The sequence below is a fragment of the Simochromis diagramma genome, unplaced genomic scaffold (genome assembly GCF_900408965.1).
Source record: "Simochromis diagramma unplaced genomic scaffold, fSimDia1.1 OVJJ01000746.1, whole genome shotgun sequence".
In the NCBI taxonomy this organism is placed as follows: domain Eukaryota; kingdom Metazoa; phylum Chordata; class Actinopteri; order Cichliformes; family Cichlidae; genus Simochromis; species Simochromis diagramma.
This window is the reverse complement of record NW_024386757.1, coordinates 1589691-1611094: the sequence shown is the minus strand read 5'-3', so window position 1 is coordinate 1611094 and position 21404 is coordinate 1589691.

Sequence of the window (21404 nt, the reverse complement as noted above, 5' to 3'; positions counted from 1 at the left end):
TGTACAGGTAGCCAATGAAGTGAAATTACAATGGAGGTAATTTCCTTAGACTTTTTTGTTCCAGTTAAAAGATAGATGAATCACTAACCCCACAATAAAGTTCATTGCAATAATCCAGCCTAGATGTAAGAAAGGCATGTACCAAAACCAGATCTTACAAAAGGTCTGACCTGCTTTTCTTTTTTTTCTTTTTTTTTTTTTGCCTGTCCCGTTTGGATCTTTAGCCATCAGAATGTTGTCTGAAGGCCAAGAAAGATGCCAAGCGGATTTACTTTACCAAGTGGATCATCATGGCCTTGCCACATTGGTCCATTTGATTGACCTTTATTATAATTATGTATTTATTTGATTTGATTTTCGGTTGTTACAGACGGGACAGACATGACTGGGAGATAGGACAGGGAGAAAGGATGAAAGAAAGAGAGGGAGAGAAAGAAAAATAGAGGGGAGAAGAGATGGTGAGAAAGGGGGGAAGAGAAAAAAAAGAGAAACAAACAAAACACCTGGATCACCTGTATGGAGATTAAAAAAAAAAAAAACAGAAGAGAAGAGAAGAGAAAACAAACAAACAAAAAGCAACATAATAAATACAACACCATCACAATAAACTAGCTAACAGTAGATACTAAATATTACATGTTATTGTGCAGCACGCAAGATCAACAGCGCACAATGTGCTTTGAGGTAGCAGCCAAGTAAGGCATAGATTGTGTCTGTGAACACCCGTGTGTACACCTGTGTGCACACCTGTGTGGATCAGCACGCTTGTATTCAAAAGGTTTCTCCATGTATCAATCTGCTAGGGAGTGTGGGGAGCCATATCCCCATCCCCCAGGGGATGAAGCAGGTATGGAGGAGATCCAGGCCCCAGAGTCAGCTGTGCCAGAGAGGACCGGGCCTCAGGCCCAGAGGCCAGAGGCCTGAGGGCACCTCACCTCCCGGAATTGGCCCAGCCAGGCCACAGGCGCCAGGCCCCGCCAATCGGTACAAGCTGGTACATACATGAGCGCTCAGCCCCAGACACCAAGAACCACCAATACACCAACGTCTGAGGGCATTAGCCACCCGCAGCCACCACCATGCCCCGGAGAGCCTGAGATGTTCCCAGAGAGGTGGAGTCTAAGACCCAAGCTGACATATAGACACAGACGAACAGGCGCACGCAGACACAAACTTGCATTCCCACCCCCATATACACAAACAAATACTTGGCACTCAACCGACGTGGAGACAGATACAAATAGACACTGTACACACATTCACACTCCCCAAACATACTCTATATCCCAGGTCCAGGTACCCGTGTGCCCAGAGGGGCAAACTGTACCCAGACCCAGGAGATGTAACCCTTCTCTCTGGAGTGGAGGAAAGCAGACCGCCTCCTTATCTGCAGTAGCAGGGAGGCCCCACATCCCAGACCCCAATCTGACAGCCAGCACCTCCTCCCAGCCCCACAGCCCCGACGGTTAACAGAACGGGGGTTAGTGAAGACCCCAAACCTCCCTCCACCCGCTCATATGTAACGTTGCTGCGTGCTGTTCATTTAAAACACAGGAGTGCATGGTGCTTCCTGCCAGAGAACAGCACGGCTCCTCCTGAAAACCCTTAGTGTCTATATGCATTTAAAATTGAGGGTACCAACGCCAGAGGTGGGTTTGAATACACGACCATCCTCTGGACGCTGTATAACGTGCCCACCCCAAGGCCCTATATGTATGGGTTATGAGAGTATGAGTAATGTGGTCGACTAGGTTGCGGAAAAAAATTAAGGCACAGGCGGCCAGAAGGGGACAGAGGGGTAGTGCCTCCCCTGGACCCTGGTGACACACCTGTGCCCCAAGCCCTGCATGTGTGTGTGTGGGTGTGGTGGAGCGGGAAGAGGGAGGCAGCTGAGGATGGGGAGGGAAGAAAGGGAGGGGCAGGCCAGCTCCCCCGCTGACCTTAGTAGGCACCCCCACACTCTGGAACCAACCAGGGCAAGGGGGCCCAGGCCCATCCAGACTGGGGCCCACAGCAGTATCACCCACAGAGTCCGGGGCAGCCCAGTGCCCGACCCCACCGCAGAGAAAACTGCACCCACCAGAGGTCCCCCTCACTGGGGCTGAGCCCCCATGCACCCACCCGCCCACAACCCCGGCGACACAACAACCAGGACCCAAGCCCCCAAGGCCCAGCCAGAGCCCCAGCCCGGGGGCGCAGCACCCCCAGACCCCCAAGCCTCCACGCCTGTCCCAGACCCACCCAGGGGCAGCCAGGCTACCAGGCCAGTAACCAACGTCCGCCAGCACAGACCCTCCCCCATCTCCGCTGTACGCAGCCACAAGGAAAACACCATCTAAGAGCCACCAGAGCCCCTAACCAGGTCATGGCCACAACCCCCGGGTTAGGCCCTCCAGGGTAAATGTCCCTAGGGAATCCCCAGACGCCCTAAGGCCGTCCCTACCCCCATATCAACCACAATAGCGAAGGCAGAAACAAACCATGACCCCCCCACCCTCACTAGGTGATGAAGCCGATCAAAGGAGCCCAGAGGGATTGATCAAATGTGATGGAAGAGGCTTTATCAAGACCAATGTGATCTATTAGATGGTTTTTATATTGGTTAGAATTAAGATTATTTTTATTTTTCCAGTTAATGAGGACCGTTTTCTTGGCAATGCATAGGGCCGTAAAAACAATGTGGGCTGTGTTTATTTCTGCAGTGACCTCATCCAAGTTGCCCAGCAAGCACACTAAAGGGGAGGCTGGAATGTTACATTTCAGACACTTTGATAAACAAACAACCTTTATTTGTCACATACATAATTATACAGAGTACAACATGTAGTGAAATTCTTGTGTCCGAGCTGCAGACAGGTTGCCAACATAGCCCGGGGGGTCTAGCCAGGAACCTCACTGGATACCGGGTGGGAATTGAATCTGTGACTCCCACTCCAAAGGTGTGTAGTCTTACCACTACACTATTCAGCTGCAAGTCTTCACATATCTTGCGCCAAAACTTCTGAACTGGTGGAAAGAACCAAAGAGCGTGGATGTAATTGTCCGGTGTATTTGCTTGACAGTGTGAGCAGTTGTTGGAAGACATACAGTGGGGCAAAAAAGTATTTAGTCAGCCACCGATTATGCAAGTTCCCCCACTTAAAATGATGACAGGGGTCAGTAATTTGCACCAGAGGTACACTTCAACTGTGAGAGACAGAATGTGAAAAAAAAATCCATGGATCCACATGGTAGGATTTGTAAAGAATTTATTCGTAAATTAGGGTGGAAAATAAGTATTTGGTCACCTCAAACAAGGAAAATCTCTGGCTCTCACAGACCTGTAACGTCTTCTGTAAGAAGCTAGTCTGTCCCCCACTCGTTACCTGTATGAATGGCACCTGTTTGAACTCATCATCTGTATAAAAGACACCTGTCCACAGCCTCAAACAGTCTGACTCCAAACTCCGCCATGGCCAAGACCAAAGAGCTTTCGAAGGACACCAGGAAAAGTATTGTAGACCTGCACCAGACTGGGAAGAGTGAATCTACAATAGGCAAGCAGCTTGGTGTGAAAAAATCAACTGTGGGAGCAATCATCAGAAAATGGAAGACATACAAGACCACTGATAATCTCCCTCGATCTGGGGCTCCACGCAAGATCTCATCCCGTGGGGTCAAAATGATCATGAGAACGGTGAGCAAAGATCCCAGAACCACACGGGGGGACCTGGTGAATGACCTGCAGAGAGCTGGGACCAAAGTAACAAAGGTCACCATCAGTAACACACTACAACGGCAGGGAATCAAATCCCGCAGTGCCAGACGTGTTCTGCTGCTGAAGCCAGTGCATGTCCAGGCCCGTCTGAAGTTTGCCAGAGAGCACATGGATGATACAGCAGAGGATTGGGAGAATGTCATGTGGTCAGATGAAACCAAAGTAGAACTTTTTGGTATAAACTCAACTCGTCGTGTTTGGAGGAAGAAGAATACTGAGTTGCATCCCAAGAACACCATACCTACTGTGAAGCATGGGGGTGGAAACATCATGCTATGGGGCTGTTTTTCTGCCAAGGGGACAGGACGACTGATCCGTGTTAAGGACAGAATGAATGGGGCCATGTATCGTGAGATTTTGAGCCAAAACCTCCTTCCATCAGTGAGAACTTTGAAGATGAAACGAGGCTGGGTCTTCCAACATGACAATGATCCAAAACACACCGCCCGGGCAACAAAGGAGTGGCTCCGTAAGAAGCATTTGAAAGTCCTGGAGTGGCCTAGCCAGTCTCCAGACCTCAACCCCATAGAAAATCTGTGGCGGGAGTTGAAAGTCCGTGTTGCTCGGCGACAGCCCCAAAACATCACTGCTCTCGAGAAGATCTGCATGGAGGAATGGGCCAAAATACCAGCTACTGTGTGTGCAAACCTGGTAAAGACCTATAGTAAACGTTTGACCTCTGTTATTGCCAACAAAGGTTATGTTACAAAGTACTGAGTTGTATTTTTGTTATTGACCAAATACTTATTTTCCACCCTAATTTACGAATAAATTCTTTACAAATCCTACCATGTGGATTCATGGATTTTTTTTTTCACATTCTGTCTCTCACAGTTGAAGTGTACCTCTGGTGCAAATTACTGACCTCTGTCATCATTTTAGGTGGGGGAACTTGCACAATCGGTGGCTGACTAAATACTTTTTTGCCCCACTGTATATGAATTTTTTGGGCATTAAATTTGTTCAGACCAGTGTCTACCACCCTCCGGCTTACGGGCTGGTGGAGCAGCTTAATATAACTTTAAAGTCCATGATTCATAACCCCATTCAAAAAGATGAAGGCAGCTGACAGTGCTGCTTAGACCTTCTGTTTTTTGCAGTGCGGGAGATGCCCAGGCCTCCACAGTTAAGCTGGAGTTATTGCTCAGCAGAAAGTCACGGGGTTTGGACCTGATTAAAGCAAGCTGGGAAGAAGGTCTGAGCCAGGTTAAAAATTAAATTCAATACATTCTTGACCTGAGAGTAAAGCTGCACACTTTTGGGGAGGTTGTTACGAAAAAATTTGCTCGAGAACAGCAATGTCAGTACAACAGAGGGTCTAGATTCAGACAATTTTTGCTGGGAGATAAAATGCTTGTATTACTCCCTTCTTCTAGCTCAAAGTTACTCACCAGTAACTTGCGCTTTTAAATGTCCCCCACGGGTGGCAAGGACCCTTTGCTGTCACACGGCAGGTGGGGGGGGACATGGACTATGAAGTGGTACAGTCAGACAGGGGAGGCCACACAGATATATCATCTCAATCTCCTTAAAGCAAGGAGAGAGGCTGAAATCACTTCTCTGCTGAGTCTGGTGAAGGCGATAGATGATCTGGGGTCGGAGGTCCTAAATTCCACCATTCCTGCCTCCCTCCATTGTGATGACCATCTCACACAAATCCAGAGAGTGGATGTTGCTGCATTGCAACAAGGTTTTGCAGATGTGTTCTCCCCTCTGCCCAGCTGAACCAGTCTCATAGAACATCATTTTGAGACGCCAGCCATCTTCCAACGGCTCATGGACCAGGTGACTATGTGTCTGGGGTACCACTTTGATGGCTAGCAGGTGGGCCTGTAAATGGATGAAGCACCAGCCATTGCATTCTGCCCACCTCCAATGACCAAAAGGATGCAAGGCGGTTCTTCGGGCTGGTTGGTTACTTACCAGGCTTTGTGGACATGATCAGGCCCCTGGGTGATCTCACCCAAAAGGGTTGCCAAGATCAGGTCCAGTGGAGTGGATTGAGCAGTGCCACATGGCATTCTTGCAGGTGAAGAAGGCTTTCTGTGGGGAATCCTTGCTCTACACGCCTAACTTCTTCCTCCTTTTTATTCTGTAGACTGACGCCTTGAACGGAGGGCTGGGGGCCATTTTGTCCAAGCAGGTAAGGGGGGGTCGACAACCCACTTGTGTACATGGGCGACCGTGGCTCAGGGGGGTTGGGAATTGCATCTGTAACCGGAAGGTCGCCGGTTCGATCCCTGGGCTCTCTGTCCTGGTCGTTGTGTCCTTGGGCAAGACACTTTACCCTACTTGCCTACTGGTGTTGGCCAGAGGGGCCGATGGCGCGATATGGCAGCCTCGCTTCTGTCAGTCTGCCCCAGGGCAGCTGTGGCTACAACTGTAGCTTGCCTCCACCAGTGTGTGAATGTGAGAGTGAATGAATAGTGGCATTGTAAAGCGCTTTGGGTGCCTTGAAAAGCGCTATATAAATCCAATCCATTATTACATTAGCAGGAAACGGTCTTTCACCCTCTGTTCAGATCTCTCCAAACAGGGGTGTGGTTTGTGGCTCATCTGCAGGGGAGGGGTGGAGCAGTTAGTTCAAGGTGTGGTGTCAAGGGAGGCTAGCTAACACAGCTGTTCTCCATCACACTTTCATGCCACCCTACTTAAGTATGATGCCAGGACCTGACAAGGTTCCCCTTGTTTCAACCCCCTGCGTCCCTCTCTGTGTGTTTGTGTGTCCTTGTGTCTTGTTTCCCCTCCTTATGTTAATTCCATTTCGCCCCTGTCTGTTATGTTTTTCCATGTTTCCCCAGCCCATCATGTCTTGCTCCCTCTCTCTCCCTCTTGGTTCTCTGCTCCCTCACTCTCTCTCTGTCTTATTTCCTTCCTTATCTCCCTAGTCCATCTCGCTTCCCTGAGTGTTCTTTCCTCCCACCTCCCATGTCATGTTGTTGTCATGGTCTGCGGTGGGTGGCTGGAATTTCCATAAGGCTCCTGAACTGACCTGGGATCCGCCCCTGGGCAGGGCCAACTCCAGCTCCTGCACACCTGGAGCCTATTGCAGGCAATCAAGCCAGAGGGATTTAAACCACACGTTGATGTTCATTCACTGCCAGTTCGTCATCAACACATGTTGGTAACAGGCCTTATACTTCAAGTTCTTGTTGTGATCTATCTTGTTAACAAGACTCTCTTGTGCTGCAGTTGCTGTATTCACCTTGGCTCACGCTCCACCTCCGGACTCAGGATACCAAGCAATCATTTTGAAAATCTCTCTGTGCCTCACCTGCCTGCCCTCCTGCCATCACACTCCACCTGAAGCCCCGGATCTCAGGCCAGCCTTTCCACGCCACTCAGCCTCTCCTGGATTCTCATCACCCCCCTCTCAACACTCCATGTCCCCTACTGCAAGTAAGAATTGCTACTCTTACAGCTGGCCACTTCAGAGCTGCCTCCACTACCTCCCTAACTCTATCTTCTCTCTTCAGTGTGACTGTTCCCTGCTCAGCTCCACTCCGTATCTCAGGCCTCATTCCCTCGCCCTAGCCACGTTCCCCAGGCCACGCCTCGTCAAACTCCACGTCTTATTGTTTTTTTTGTCTTTGCTACGTTTTCTTTTTTGCACTTAAGCCTAATAAATTGTTACATCATCTGTCTCTGCTCTGGGTTTCTGCACCTGAGTCCTGTTCAGTACAGGCCACTCGGCCCCGTGACAGTTGTATGAATTAGTCTGCGTCTCGGTGCATCCTATTTTACTTTGATAGTCTCCTGTTTGGTGTACATAATGTTCAGTTTTGTTCCCCCTGACTCGTTAGTTAGATCACATTCAGCTGTGTTCCCTCCTGTGGTTTGTTCCCTTGTTTGCCCTTGTGTGTATTTATCTCTGTGTCTTCCTCTGTCCAGTGTTGCTATCTCCCTCATACCTCGCTGTGTGTTCCATTTGTTGGTTTAGGTTCCTGTAATCTCCAGTTTAGTTTTGTTTCTTTGACATTCCAGCAATAAAGCTGGGTTTTTGTGTTAAGTCCTGCTCACTGAGTCTGCATTTTGGGTCCAATCGTGCCTCCCTCACACACAGTTCATGACAAGCGAGGCAGCAGCACAAGCAATTATCACATTGTAAGTAAAGCATCCATGTACCGTCAACGCTGCGTGCCTTGGGTCTTTCATACCACAATGTACTTTTTCAGCTTTGGTTGAGTAATGAAATTGATTACTTTTACTGGAGTATTTGTTTATTTATTTATTTATTTATTTTTAACACAGGTATCTGCACTTCTAACTACAAAGCCATACGGTAAAAAAATACATTTTTCCTGGCCAAGATATATTTCAAATATATGGTAAATATGTTGTATTTGTGATGCTCAAAAAATTTGAAATTGAAAATATATATTTTTTCAAACCAAAATAAATTTCAAAAGATATTTCAGAGTGAAGAAAATACATTACCAACCTTACAGTAGAATGTATATCAAAGTATCCTTTATTTAAAATGTATTTAGTGCGATGATGATGATGATGATGATGATGATGATGATAATAATAATAATACTAAAAGTAACATGTTTTATGTACATCTGCAAAAAACAGTTGGATTCAAACAAAACAGAGTCATATTTTAAATCTGCATGTTTCTTTTTAGAAAGCATAAAGTTTGACTTTAAGTGACAATTGTGGACACCTAATATGATAACCAGATTCTGCAGGTCATTAATCAATGTATAAAACTAAAATAAAATTTATTTTAGTGACACAGCACACAAACACGGAAGCAAGATGTGTAATTAGGATTATTTATAATAAATATGAATTAATTAGTGCAATTTCTTTAACCATAGAGAATAACTAAATCCTTCAGGACAATGTCACATCAATGCACTGAACTCACTATGTTATCCATCTAACAGAGCTTCCACATGTTCTCACTGTAATCTCCCCCTCATGAATGAATTTATACTTGCGCTAATCTGAATTTTACTCGCAGTACTCAAGCTGACTTACCTTTGTTTGAATGACGGCATACTCACAATTGTACCCAGTCCTTGGTGATTTATAATGAGATTTATAATGGCGAAATTGGTGCTCCGTGTATGCGCTGACTTTACAGACAAGGTACGAGAATAGATCATGCTAAGTCAATAGCGGTTTGGTCTTCAGGATTTCTACTCCACTGCCGGATTTCATACGGGTCCACATTTCCAATGCACGCTATTTTTTTGCAAGTACCTTCTCTTTGCATCTGGACACAACCTGTCTCTATACTGTCCTTTTTCTTTTGAGCTACTTTTCAGAATTGCTCGTCCTTCCAACACAGTAGCTGTGTCCGAATTCAGGGGAAGGATGCTTAAAATGGCATATTTGGATGCAATGACGTCACAGCGACGCGGTGAAGGCTGTCCGAATTCAAAGAGCACTCAAAATGTGGCGACAAATGCGTCCTACCTCTCCGCGAATTTGAGGGTTAGTCATGTCAGAATTCTGGGGAAGGATGCGCCAATGCCACATTTGGAGGCAATGATGTCACGGCGACGCGACGAAGGCTGTCCGAATTCAAAGAGTACTCAAAATGTGGCGACAAATGCGTCCTACTTTGCCCTGAATTCTAAGGATGGGTCCGATGTATCCTTCATGTCCTACTATATCCCAGGATTCATTGCGGGCCACCTGCCGCATAAATTCCAAACCAGTAGAAGGATTTGGACCGGAACAATGGCGGGCAAACCGGGCGTGACAGTGGGAGAGGAATCTGCATTCACATGTAAGTACTTGAAAATCTGGTGTTACAAAAGTTAAATCCCCGTAACGGTTCTGTTGGTAGTCTCTGGGCATATGCCTGTGTTTAGCTTATAATCCATAGAATCCCCGTAATAGATTGCACGTGAACTAGTATGGTGGCCCCAGCAGTTTGTCATGCATTGCCACTCTCATACAGCTATGTTATATCTCGCTAATTAATCGTTTTGTGATACGTTGCAGGGAACAAAGAGCAAACAACTCTCCTCATCAGATTGCGAGGCAAAAACGACCACCTCTTCACTGCGGTGAAGAATTCTGCCACTGTGGCATGGAGGTACAAGAACAAATCAATTCACACCCATAAATGAGTGTAGTTTCATTAACCCTCATGCTGCACAGAACCTGTGATGTCCATTCGGTATCACTCTGGCGTGCTGCTGTGCAAACGTCCGGATGTGTGGATCAACATAGTTGCCAAGGTTTCTGTCTGCTCTTATTTTTCGGGTGTGATCAGAACTATACTGGAGAAGATGGGTTTGCAGGGGACAGGCAAGGAAAAAGTGGGATAACCTCAAGACAAAATACAACGCATGTTGTTCTCAAGCAGATAAGTCATGAGGACACAAGTTAATAAATGTACACCTACTAAGAATTGTTGTGGTGTTATCATGTGTTAACTGTCGTGTTTTTATTTCCCCTGCCTTTAGGACTGCAAGTATCCAGGGTCAGGAGAGGGTGTAAGTGGGAAGCCCACTGCTGCCATTTGGCCCTGGTTTGCCATATTATATATATATATACACACACACATACATACATACACACCCAGCACACCCCTGCGGGCGGTTTATCCTTCAAGCTCGGGTCCTTAGCTGTTCCCAGGACTGCGCTCTTCTGGACAGAGATCTCCGATGTTGTTCCCAGGATCTGCTGGAGCCACTCGCCTAGCTTGGAAGTCACCGCACCTAGTGCTCCGATTACCACGGGGACCACTGTTACCTTCACCCTCCACATCCTCTCGAGCTCTTCTCTGAGCCCTTGGTATTTCTCCAGCTTCTCGTGTTCCTTCTTCCTGATATTGCTGTCATTCGGAACCGCTACATCGATCACTACGGCTGTCTTCTTCTGTTTGTCTACCACCACTATGTCCGGTTGGTTAGCCACCACCATTTTGTCCGTCTGTATCTGGAAGTCCCACAGGATCTTAGATCGGTCATTCTCCACCACCCTTGGGGGCATCTCCCATTTTGAACTTGGGACTTCCAGGTTATACTCGGCACAGATGTTCCTGTACACTATGCTGGCCACTTGGTTATGGCGTTCCATGTATGCCTTGCCTGCTAGCATCTTGCACCCTGCTGTTATGTGCTGGATCGTCTCTGGGGCATCTTTACACAGCCTGCACCTGGGGTCTTGCCTGGTGTGATAGACCCCAGCCTCTATGGATCTTGTACTCAGAGCTTGTTCTTGTGCTGACATGATTAGTGCCTCTGTGCTGTCTTTCAGTCCAGCTTTGTCCAGCCACTGGTAGGATTTCTGGATATCAGCCACCTCCTCTATCTGCTGGTGGTACATACCGTGCAGGGGCCTGTCCTTCCATGATGGTTCCTCGTCTCCCTCCTCTTTCTTGGGTTTCTGCTGCCTGAGGTATTCACTGAGCACTCGGTCAGTTGGGGCCATCTTCCCAATGTATTCTTGGATGTTCGTTGTCTCATCCTGGACTGTGGTGCTGACACTCACCAGTCCCCGGCCCCCTTCCTTCCGCTTAGCGTACAGCCTCAGGGTGCTGGACTTGGGGTGAAACCCTCCATGCATGGTAAGGAGCTTTCTTGTCTTTATGTCAGTGGCTTCTATCTCCTCCTTTGGCCAGCCTATTACCCCAGCAGGGTACCTGATCACGGGCAGGGCGTAGGTGTTGATGGCCCGGATCTTGTTCTTGCCGTTCAGCTGACTCCTCAGGACTTGCCCGACCCTCTGCAGGTACTTGGTGGTTGCAGCCTTTCTAGTGGCCTCTTCATGGTTCCCATTCACCTGCGGGATCCCCAGGTACTTGTAACTGTCCTCTATGTCTGCAATGTTGCCTTCTGGTAGTTCAATCCCCTCAGTTCTGACTACCTTCCCTCTCTTTGTTACCATTCGACTACACTTCTCCAGTCCGAACGACATTCCAATGTCATTGCTGTATAGCCTGGTAGTGTGGATCAGTGAATCGATGTCTCGTTCACTCTTGGCATACAGCTTGATGTCATCCATGTACAGGAGGTGGCTGACAACTGCTCCGTTCCGTAGTCGGTATCCGTAGCCAGTCTTGTTAATGATCTCACTGAGGGGGTTCAGGCCTATGCAGAACAGCAGTGGGGACAGAGCATCTCCTTGGTAGATCCCGCACTTGATGGTGACTTGTGCTATGAGCTTTGAGTTGGCCTCTAGTGTTGTGCGCCACATCCCCATTGAGTTCCTGATGAAGGCTCTTAGGGTCCCATTGATCTTGTACAATTCTAGGCATTCCAGTATCCAGCTGTGGGGCATTGAGTCATAGGCCTTCTTGTAATCAATCCAGGCAGCGCACAGGTTGGTCAGTCTGGTCTTGCAGTCTCGGTTGACTGTTCTGTCTACCAGTAGCTGGTGTTTTGCGCCTCTGGTATTCTTGCAAATCACTTTCTGTGCCCCACTCATGTATTGACCCATGTGCCTGTTCATCTTAGCTGATATGATGCCTGACAGGAGCTTCCATGTAGTGCTGAGACAGGTTATTGGTCGGTAGTTGGATGGGACCGGTCCCTTCTTGGGGTCCTTGGGGATCAGGACCGTCCGACCTTCGGTTATTTCCGGGTGTCTCTCGTTAACTAGCAGCTGGTTCATTTGTGCTGCCAGACGCTCGTGGAGTGCAGTCAGCTTCTTTAGCCAGTAGGCGTGAACCATGTCGGGCCCTGGTGTTGTCCAACTCTTCATACTGGAGACCCTTTCTTGGATATCTGCCACTGTGATGGTTACTGGACCCTGTTCTGGGAGGTCGCTATGGTCTGCCCTCAGATCCACTAGCCACTGAGCATTGCCGTTATGGGTTGCGTCCTTCTCCTATATGCTCTTCCAGTATTGCTCCGTCTCCAGCCTTGGTGGTGCTGTTCTCTTATTATTATTATTGTTCCCTTGCCACTGAGAGTACACCGCGACTTGTTGGGGGTGATAACTCAATAGACAAAAACTGTGGTATTTTGTAAATATAATAATAAACGTGAATTCACTGTGTAATTGCGTAACTTTATTAGCAGCATCCTCCTGAAATGCGCCAACAACATTGAGAGTAATGTCCTCCTTTCTGCCTCTCAATGCTCTCTGGTCGCTATGGTAATGCGTAAATACTTCTTTCAAAATAAGACAGAACTACAACATGGGAAAAGACCCAGTTAATCAAGTTAACGATAAAAACCCTGGAAACCATAAATTTCACACCCGAGCCTCAACTCTCGCGGCCCGGTACTAAACAACTCAAAAGGAAAACAGACAGAGGTGTTCTGTAATAATATATTTTATTACAAACAATATGGTTTTATTACAAATAACTTTAAGTTAAAGAGCCAGCAATGCTGTTTTACCAATAATAACAAAGAAACAAAGGAAGCAGTCGCAACAACAAAAGAAAAAAAACTACCAAACAAATAAGGGAGGCACTTCCCACTTCTCACACTTCTTACTTAACTCCTCACCATGGGAGACACTTCCGGGGCCCACAAGCCCGTCTACTCACTACTCGAAAGAACCTGTCCAAAACCTAGGAAAAACCGTGTAGCGCAACAGGGGGAGAAAAACCACCTCACTCACACTTCATCCCCAGCTTATATAGCCTCAGAGAGGTGATTGCTGACTGGGCAGCTGTGTCCTGGGGAGAGAGAAGAGTGAGAGAGACAAAGGGGGCAGGAGTGGCAAGAGAGGAGAAGGCGGAGAGAGCGGGCAAACACCCCACCCACACACTCCCACAGCTTCACAGGATGTAACATATTCATTTTCTGTATTTTCTGTATGATTTCATATCATTGTGGAGCAATTTTAGCCGCTCTTCTTTACAATATTGCGTCAGTTCACTGTGAGTAATCTGTATCACTTTGGAATGATGGGCTTCAAATTGTTCGTGAATGGCCTTCCCAGACTGATGGGCAGCAATAACTTCCTTTTTAAAATCAGTGACAATTTTTGTTCCTTTGAATTGTGTTAACATAGACTTTAATGCCCCAAATCACCAACTTGCAAAAAGATCTGGATTTATAGAGGTGATCAAACTTGCCGATTATCAAGTGTATTTGATCTTACTTGTCATAACCAATGTGCAGGCTGGACTTGAATGCAGAACCCAGAAGGTCAGATTCAATAATTTTATTTAGAGGCAAAGTGAAAAGACATATATTTGATGAAACCTTCAAACAAAGGAAAATCTACGGTCTTTATTTAGAAGGTTCTCGAATCGGGTTATCCCAATACTGAAATCCAAGGTTTTTGATTACACTTGACACAGGAGCAGACTGTCCTTCCCAGATCTCTCAAACACCAGCTCAGAGATGGTTTCACTACCTCTGTTCATTCGTGGTTAGATACAAACACAAACACATTGCAAATGTATATACATATAGAGAGAAAACCAAAGAGGAGAGAGAAAGAGAGAAATGGCAGAGACACACAGGGAGACTGGAGAGCCATGGTATTACTCCTTTAATTCCTATAGATATAGTATATTTTTTACACACTGTGCACTTTAGCTTAATCTTTAAAAATAAATAATGACATGGTGTGACGTGTATATTTTCTTGTTCATCTAAGGCTATATTTATCTTTAACTTTATTTTAAGATTTGCTAAGGACCAGATGATTTTTTTTTTTATTGTGTTTTGATTTGTAAAATCTTATAAATGAAAGAGGGTGTGTTTTCTTTTTACATTGACTGTACAATGTTAGTTGTATGATGTACAAAGAGTATATTATACAAGTTCATTCAATACACAAAGAACATTAACAGGATTAGTCATGTCATCCAGACTGTAGGCTAGCCTAAGAGAAGAAGACCAAGAGTCATCATGATTGTATTAAAGACACAAAATATAACAAGATTCCAAACAGTGTTTTTGTTTTGTAGTGTTATCACCTCAGCTGATGATGGGTTACTGTTACATTTATTAGCTTTAATGAGTAATTTGGCTCGGTCTGCTTATGCTTTGTCCTGCCAGAACAACAGTGGTAAAGTTCTTAAAGGGACAGGTTTGAGTTTTCAGTTGGATCTTTCACCCCAAACTAAATCTGCTTAGCTGGTTCTTATAATAGTGGTGACCAAGGTCACAAACTTGTTGTAATCATGCCCCTTCCTCTGTGTGGTAAACTCGGCAGTGACATTTTCCTTTCCCATTCAATGCAGCCCTACGGCCAATTTATATTTGACTTTGTTATTTAAATTATTATATCATAATCAGAGATGTTTCTCATTCTTAGTTTACTGTAAAACTATTTCAAGGAAGAATAAAAAATGTTAAGCAAAAACAAAACTGGTATGAGCTGATGTTTTATATACCTCATTGTTTTTTTTTATGCTTTCAATGGAACATCAACCTTTCATCCTATCATCCTCACTCAGTCTGATTGTGGGATAGGTACTCTATGGTATGGTGTTGAATTTATTAGAAAGTGTGTCTTAAAGCCAAATTTAATAAGGAGAGATCATTTGGATTGCATTGAAAATGATTCAGAGATTCAGAATTTAATTAAGCTTTTGGTGATAAAGACTCTGATGCCCCCATCACAGCAGAATGGAAACCCAGTGGAGAGAAATTAAGAGTGGTCTTCTAAGCACTGGTGAAGATAAAAATGGAAGCTTGGATAGGGCTCTGAATGACCAGAATGAGACAGAAATAGAAAGGAGACAGATTGTACAATCTAAAAAATCTAAAAGGGAGATGGACAGCAGAAGACTTAAAACATGCAGAATGGAAGCTGATTGTATCAGAGAAGGTGGGATAGCAAATGATTGGACTAGAGCAATGATGTCAGGACAGCATGGGAAAGTGAAAGTGATGTAATGTATAAACAAGCTTTTCATCATTGAACGTATGCATAGGCTTCATTTCTACTAGAATTGTCTAATAATAATATAAAAAAAATAGTTTGCCTGTTTAGTTTAAATAAGTCCGCAGTGTTTGACCTGACCACTTACACTTAAATTATGCTCACTGTTGTCACAACGTAGTCCTCACCAAAAATGATGTGATGCCACTCGATGTGCTTTGGTATGGTTTTGTTATGTACCTTTCAAATAAGTTATTGCCAGAGGTTTTGGATGGGATTGCAGGCTGATACAGCATGGAGGTAAGTGTTTGGCATTTTAAGGAGATTGGAAACTTTTTTAAGTTTCTTGAAAACGTTTCACCTCTCGCCTCAGTTCTAAAGTTCAGTTCTAGTTTTAGAACTGAAGAAGCTTCTTGGATAAGAGGTGAAACACGTGCTTCCCTAGTATGCTTTTTCATCCTGTTGGTGATAGCAGAGATTACAAATGCCTGTTTTGTTGTTGTTTGTGAGGAACAGAATGTCAGTCTTTTGTTCCCTTTTTCAATCTCAAAAACAAGTGCCACATGCTACTCAGACAGGCCTTTTCTACTATATTATTTTACCCGTTGCCTTTGATTTACCTGACCGCTTCAAAAAGCAATGCATAGTCACCTTACTTCCAGAGATGAGGTCAAACACATACAAAGCATTGCACACCACTCTTTCTATTACCATAAATGTCAGTAGTTCTCTTCATCCTGTGTTCATCCTTTTATTACACTGGTGGAAATGTCAGATGTATTTGAAGTACTTGATGTATTTATAAGAAATACTCAATGCATCATGGGAATCCCCAGCAGCCCACACCTATTGCAGCCTAACTAAGGGAGGATTCAGGGTCACCTGATCCAGCCCTAACTGTATGTTCTAGCAAAAAGGAAAGTTTGAAGCCTAATCTTAAAAGTAGAGATAGTGTCTGTCTCCTGAATCCAAATTGGAAGCTGGTTCCACAGAAGAGGCTCCTGAAAATGATAATCTGAATCTTACAACCAAAGTTTTCATCTGATGTAAAATGTATAGTCCATTATTGTATGCAGTAACTATTAAGTCTAATATATACCCTAGTATGCAATAGTACTTTTTCCTTTGGGAAGGTACCATCTGTGCAGTCTACAATTCTGTTGAAGAAAAATGTTGAATCTATTTAATTATTGTACAAAAGAAATTGATTTGTGCATTTGTTTTAGACATGCATTAAATGAAAGTTGATTACGTCGATTAAGCATCATGAGGCAGAGGGTGGGGGGTGGTTCCCTTTTTTTTTTTTTTTTGCTGGGAGTTTGCAACCCAATTAGTTAGGTGGTTTAATATTTTTCCGCTAAGTACTCTTTAAAATACCAGAATAGGGAGTAGTGATGTGTCGGTCGCGAACGAAATGGATCTTAGCAAGCCGGCTCCTTTTTGGAAGCGGTGTTTTTTTTTCCTCCTTTCTCTCACCCTAAATCTCGCACTTTTTTTCGCTTCCGTCAGAGATGTCTCCCACCACCTGCACTGGGTCCAGGGTGCATCCCAGAACAGAGCTGGCCTTCCTGATGAGTTTATCCAACCTCTTCCTCTCAGCTGCCGATAAACTGCTGCTCCAACATACCACACTGTAAAAAATGACAGATGCCACCACAGAGTCATAGAAGGTCTTTAAAAGCGCTCCCTGTACTCCAAATGACCTCAGCCGCCTCAGCAGGTAGAGTCTGCTCTGGCCCTTCCTGTAAAGAGTGTTGTGGCTCCAGTCCAGTTTATTATTCAGGTGAACACCCAGGTACCTATAAGAGTCCACTATCTCAATGTCCACTCCCTGGATGTTCACCGGTGTCAGTGTGGTGGGTCTGCGTCTCCAGAAATCCACCACCAACTCCTTGGTTTTCCCAGCGTTGATCAGCAGGTGGTTCTGCTGACACCAGTACACAAAGTCCAGAGTCCACTGTCTGTACTCTGAGTCGTCCTCACCTGTGATGAGGCCGACTATGGCAGAGTCGTCAGAGAACTTCTGTAGGTGGCAGCGTGGGGAGTTGATGGAGAAGTCTGCAGTGTAGAGGGTGAAGAGGAACGGTGCCAGCACAGTTCCCTGTGGGGCCCCCGTACTGCAGACCAGTGTATCAGAGACACAGCCCTGTGACCTCACATACTGTGGGAGTTCTGTGAGGTAGTCCAGTATCCACTGGGACATGTGGTGGTCCACTCCCGATAGCTGCAGCTCGTCTCTCAGAAGTCGTGGCTGGATGGTGTTAAAAGCACTGAAGAAATCAAAGAACATGATCCTCACAGTGCTTCCAGGCTTCTCCAGGTGAGTCAGAGCTCGGTGCAGGAGGTAGATGATGGCGTCCTCCACCCCAATGCCAGGCTGGTAAGCAAACTGTAGCGGATCCAATGAAGACCTCACCAGGGGGTGCAGATGGTTTAGAACCAACCTCTCGAGGGTCTTCATCAGGTGCGATGTCAGGGCTACCGGCCTGTAGCTGCTGAGGTCCTTGGGATGGGAGGTCTTTGGTACCGGTACCACACAGGAGGTCTTCCACAGCTGTGGTACTTTCCCCAGTGACAGGCTCAGGTTGAACAGATAACCTAGGATGCCACACAGTTCATCTGCGCAGCATCTCAGGAGCCTGGAGCTGATGTCATCTGGACCTGCAGCCTTTTCCACCTTGATCTTGCGAAGCTCGTTCCTCACTTGAAGTGAGGAAGATAGAAAAAGTGGATTTTGGGGGAGGGGGGTGTATGTTGGAGTCCACAGAAGCCGTATATATTTATATTCAATTCAATTCAGTTTTACTTATATAGCGCCAAATCACAACAACAGTTGCCTCAAGGGTGCTTTATATTGTACAGTAGATCCTACAATAATAGATACAGAGAAAAACCCAACAATCATATGACCCCCTATGAGCAAGCACTTTGGCGACAGAGGGAAGGAAAAACTCCCTATTAACAGTAAGAAACCTCCGACAGAACCAGGCTCAGGGAGGGGCGGCCATCTGCTGCGACTGGTTGGGATGAGAAAAGGAAAACTGGATAAAGACATGCTGTGGAAGAGAGACAGAGATTAATAACGAGTATGATTCGGTGCAGAGAGGTCTGTTAACACATAGTGAGTGAGAAGATATATAAACATATATAAATAAAACCACGTCTTTTTTACATTACTAATTCATTTTGTGCATAATTTTATATTGTTGTTGATAATAAATTAATTAAAGCAACAAAACAACCTGAAGTGGGGAGTCGATTAGAGCTGGCTCTTTTTAGTGAGCCGGTTTTCTAAAAAGAGCCGGAATTCCCATCACTAATAGGGAGGATAGTGTAGGTTTAAGTTTATTAGATTGATCAGTATTGCTGAACTATGAAATAATTTGGGTGTAGTGTATATTTTGCATAAAGGTATAATAGAATAGGTTTAGTGTTTTGTTTTTTAAAAACTTGAGTATGAACTTATAAAATGTAGTAAAATATTTTAAAAATCAGTTTTATTCATTATAAAATACACTATATTGGATTCATATCCGTATTGGCAGATGTCTAAATTTATGATATTGGTATCGGACATAAAAAAAGTGGTACCGCGCCATCTCCAGTTAAATGTTCACTTTCTATTCCATATGTTAAAAAAGATCTAGAGTGTGAACAAATTGGTGGGTGGATTCTTTTACATTTTTAATGAAGGCAATATGCTGTCACAATGAAAGAAGTCATTAAAACTATAAGTACCAGCGCAGGCTCCAGAGTGTGCTGGTAAAATTAATAATAATATATAATAAAAATCTTCATTAGCTGCTCTTTCATTTTAACATGAGCACATAACTCCCTCCTACACAGATCCATTGTATTTTGAGGAGTCACTGTATGTGGTGTGAAAGATTTCCTATACCTGTACTTGGGGCAGCAAAGTTGAATCAGTCTCAAAAAAGTGCTCTACTACTTGTCCAGTAAGTGAGGTGAGATGGATAACAGTCTGTTCAGGGACTGTCTCCTAAATATGTCCTATTTGTGGCCGGTTCTTAGCCTGTCACACAGCAAACCTTCCTGATCAATTTACTGAGTCTGTGTTGATGCTGATCCCCCTGTAGGCCTCAGAAAAGTACTGCATACTCACCACAACTCAGTGATGAATGGCCAACATTTTGCTGCGCGTGACACAAGACACCACAACCAAAGACACCTAGAAAAAGTGGGTGAAGAACTTACCACACAGGAACCTCACTGAACCTGAAAAGGAGGTACTAACCAAAGGACTCAATTTTGCCTTTATCTCCACAACCTCTGGGCTTATTGGATCTCATGACACCCACAAAACAGCGATAAGGATTAACAAATCAACACAACCTGCAGCAAAGCAAATCAGAATGAAGGTTTCAGCTACCCTCTCCAGTGCAAAAGTTCCTCCTTTCTAACCTCACAATACAAGAAAAGAAGGCCATCACAAAGAATACCAAAACATCACCATATTACCAGCTGGCAAGAGGAGGTGCGCTGCTGTTCAAAACACAACTGATTATCACACAAAAATTACTATACTCCTCAGTGCAAAAATACCAACCCCACAAGCAACTACAAAAAGAAAGTCACTGACCTCCCTACATACCACCATCTGTACCCAGGAGATGCTAAACCCTGTATATATGGACTTCAGAAGATCCACAAAGAATCAGCAAATCAGCAAAGATGAATAGGAAAGAAGGTAAGACAACAACTAGGGAGAAACCGAATGACAAGTGGAGCAACATTGTCATCCCTGATGTAACAGGTTTATCAGAGACACTGAAGAGAATTTTCTACAAGCATGAAATCCCAGTGCACGTTTAGACTCAGCCACACTCTCAAACAAAAACTGGTTCATCCCAAGGACAAAACTCCAAAACACAAGCTAAACAATGTTGTGTATGCTGTGCAGTGAAGTGAGGAGTGCTCAGACCTATACATTGGAGAAACTAAACAGTCACTTTTATAAAAATAGAATGGCACAAAATAGAAGAGCCACCTCAACACGACTCAACTGTACATCTGCATCCAAAGGATAGAGGTCACTCTTTTGAGGCTGCCAGTGTTTACATTTTGGACAAAGAAGACAGATGAATGACCATCTTTAAACAGAGAGGGTGGCTTATGACACCAACTGTCTGCCACCTGCAATGCAGTTTTGAGCTCCTTTCCCAGGCGACTTAACACCCACTCAAATCTTGTGTCAGGTGATCTTAATAGGTCATATGATAGGGTGACGCAAGGCCTCACAATGGTTTCATCCAAAATCTCTACTGATAATGACCCCCCCCCCTTCACGCCTTGGCTCATGTGATGAGGCACATGATCAATTGTGGATCAAGGAATGTCTTAAGGAACAACTCCCACTAGGGCTTAAATACCTGGAACTCTCCACCATTTGGTTTCAGAACTGAAGAAGAGATAAAAACATTTTCAAGAAATTTAAATAAGTCCAGTCGCTTTTCTTTCCAAGCTCCTTAAAGATTACTTTATTGTTATAAAGGAATTAAATACTTGGAACATATATTGGAAGGAACAGACTTTATTTCATTTGACAGACTAGTTATACAATATGGGATCAACAAGAAAAGATTTTTGGAATATCAACAAATTAAATCCATAGTAAAAAAGAAATTTAATCCCAGTGTTGCTGAATTACAAACACCACTAAGTGTGGTACAATCTTTTAATCTAAACTCCCCCAAATTATTGTCTAAAATATACAGAACACTTTCTAAAATAGATGAATCAATATCCCTTCCTACTGCAAAATGGGAAGCGGATTTATCGATCAGCTTAGACCAAAACCTTTGGTCTAAGCAATACAATACAAGATATTACATAGAGTGCACTATACTGGTCATAGGTCATA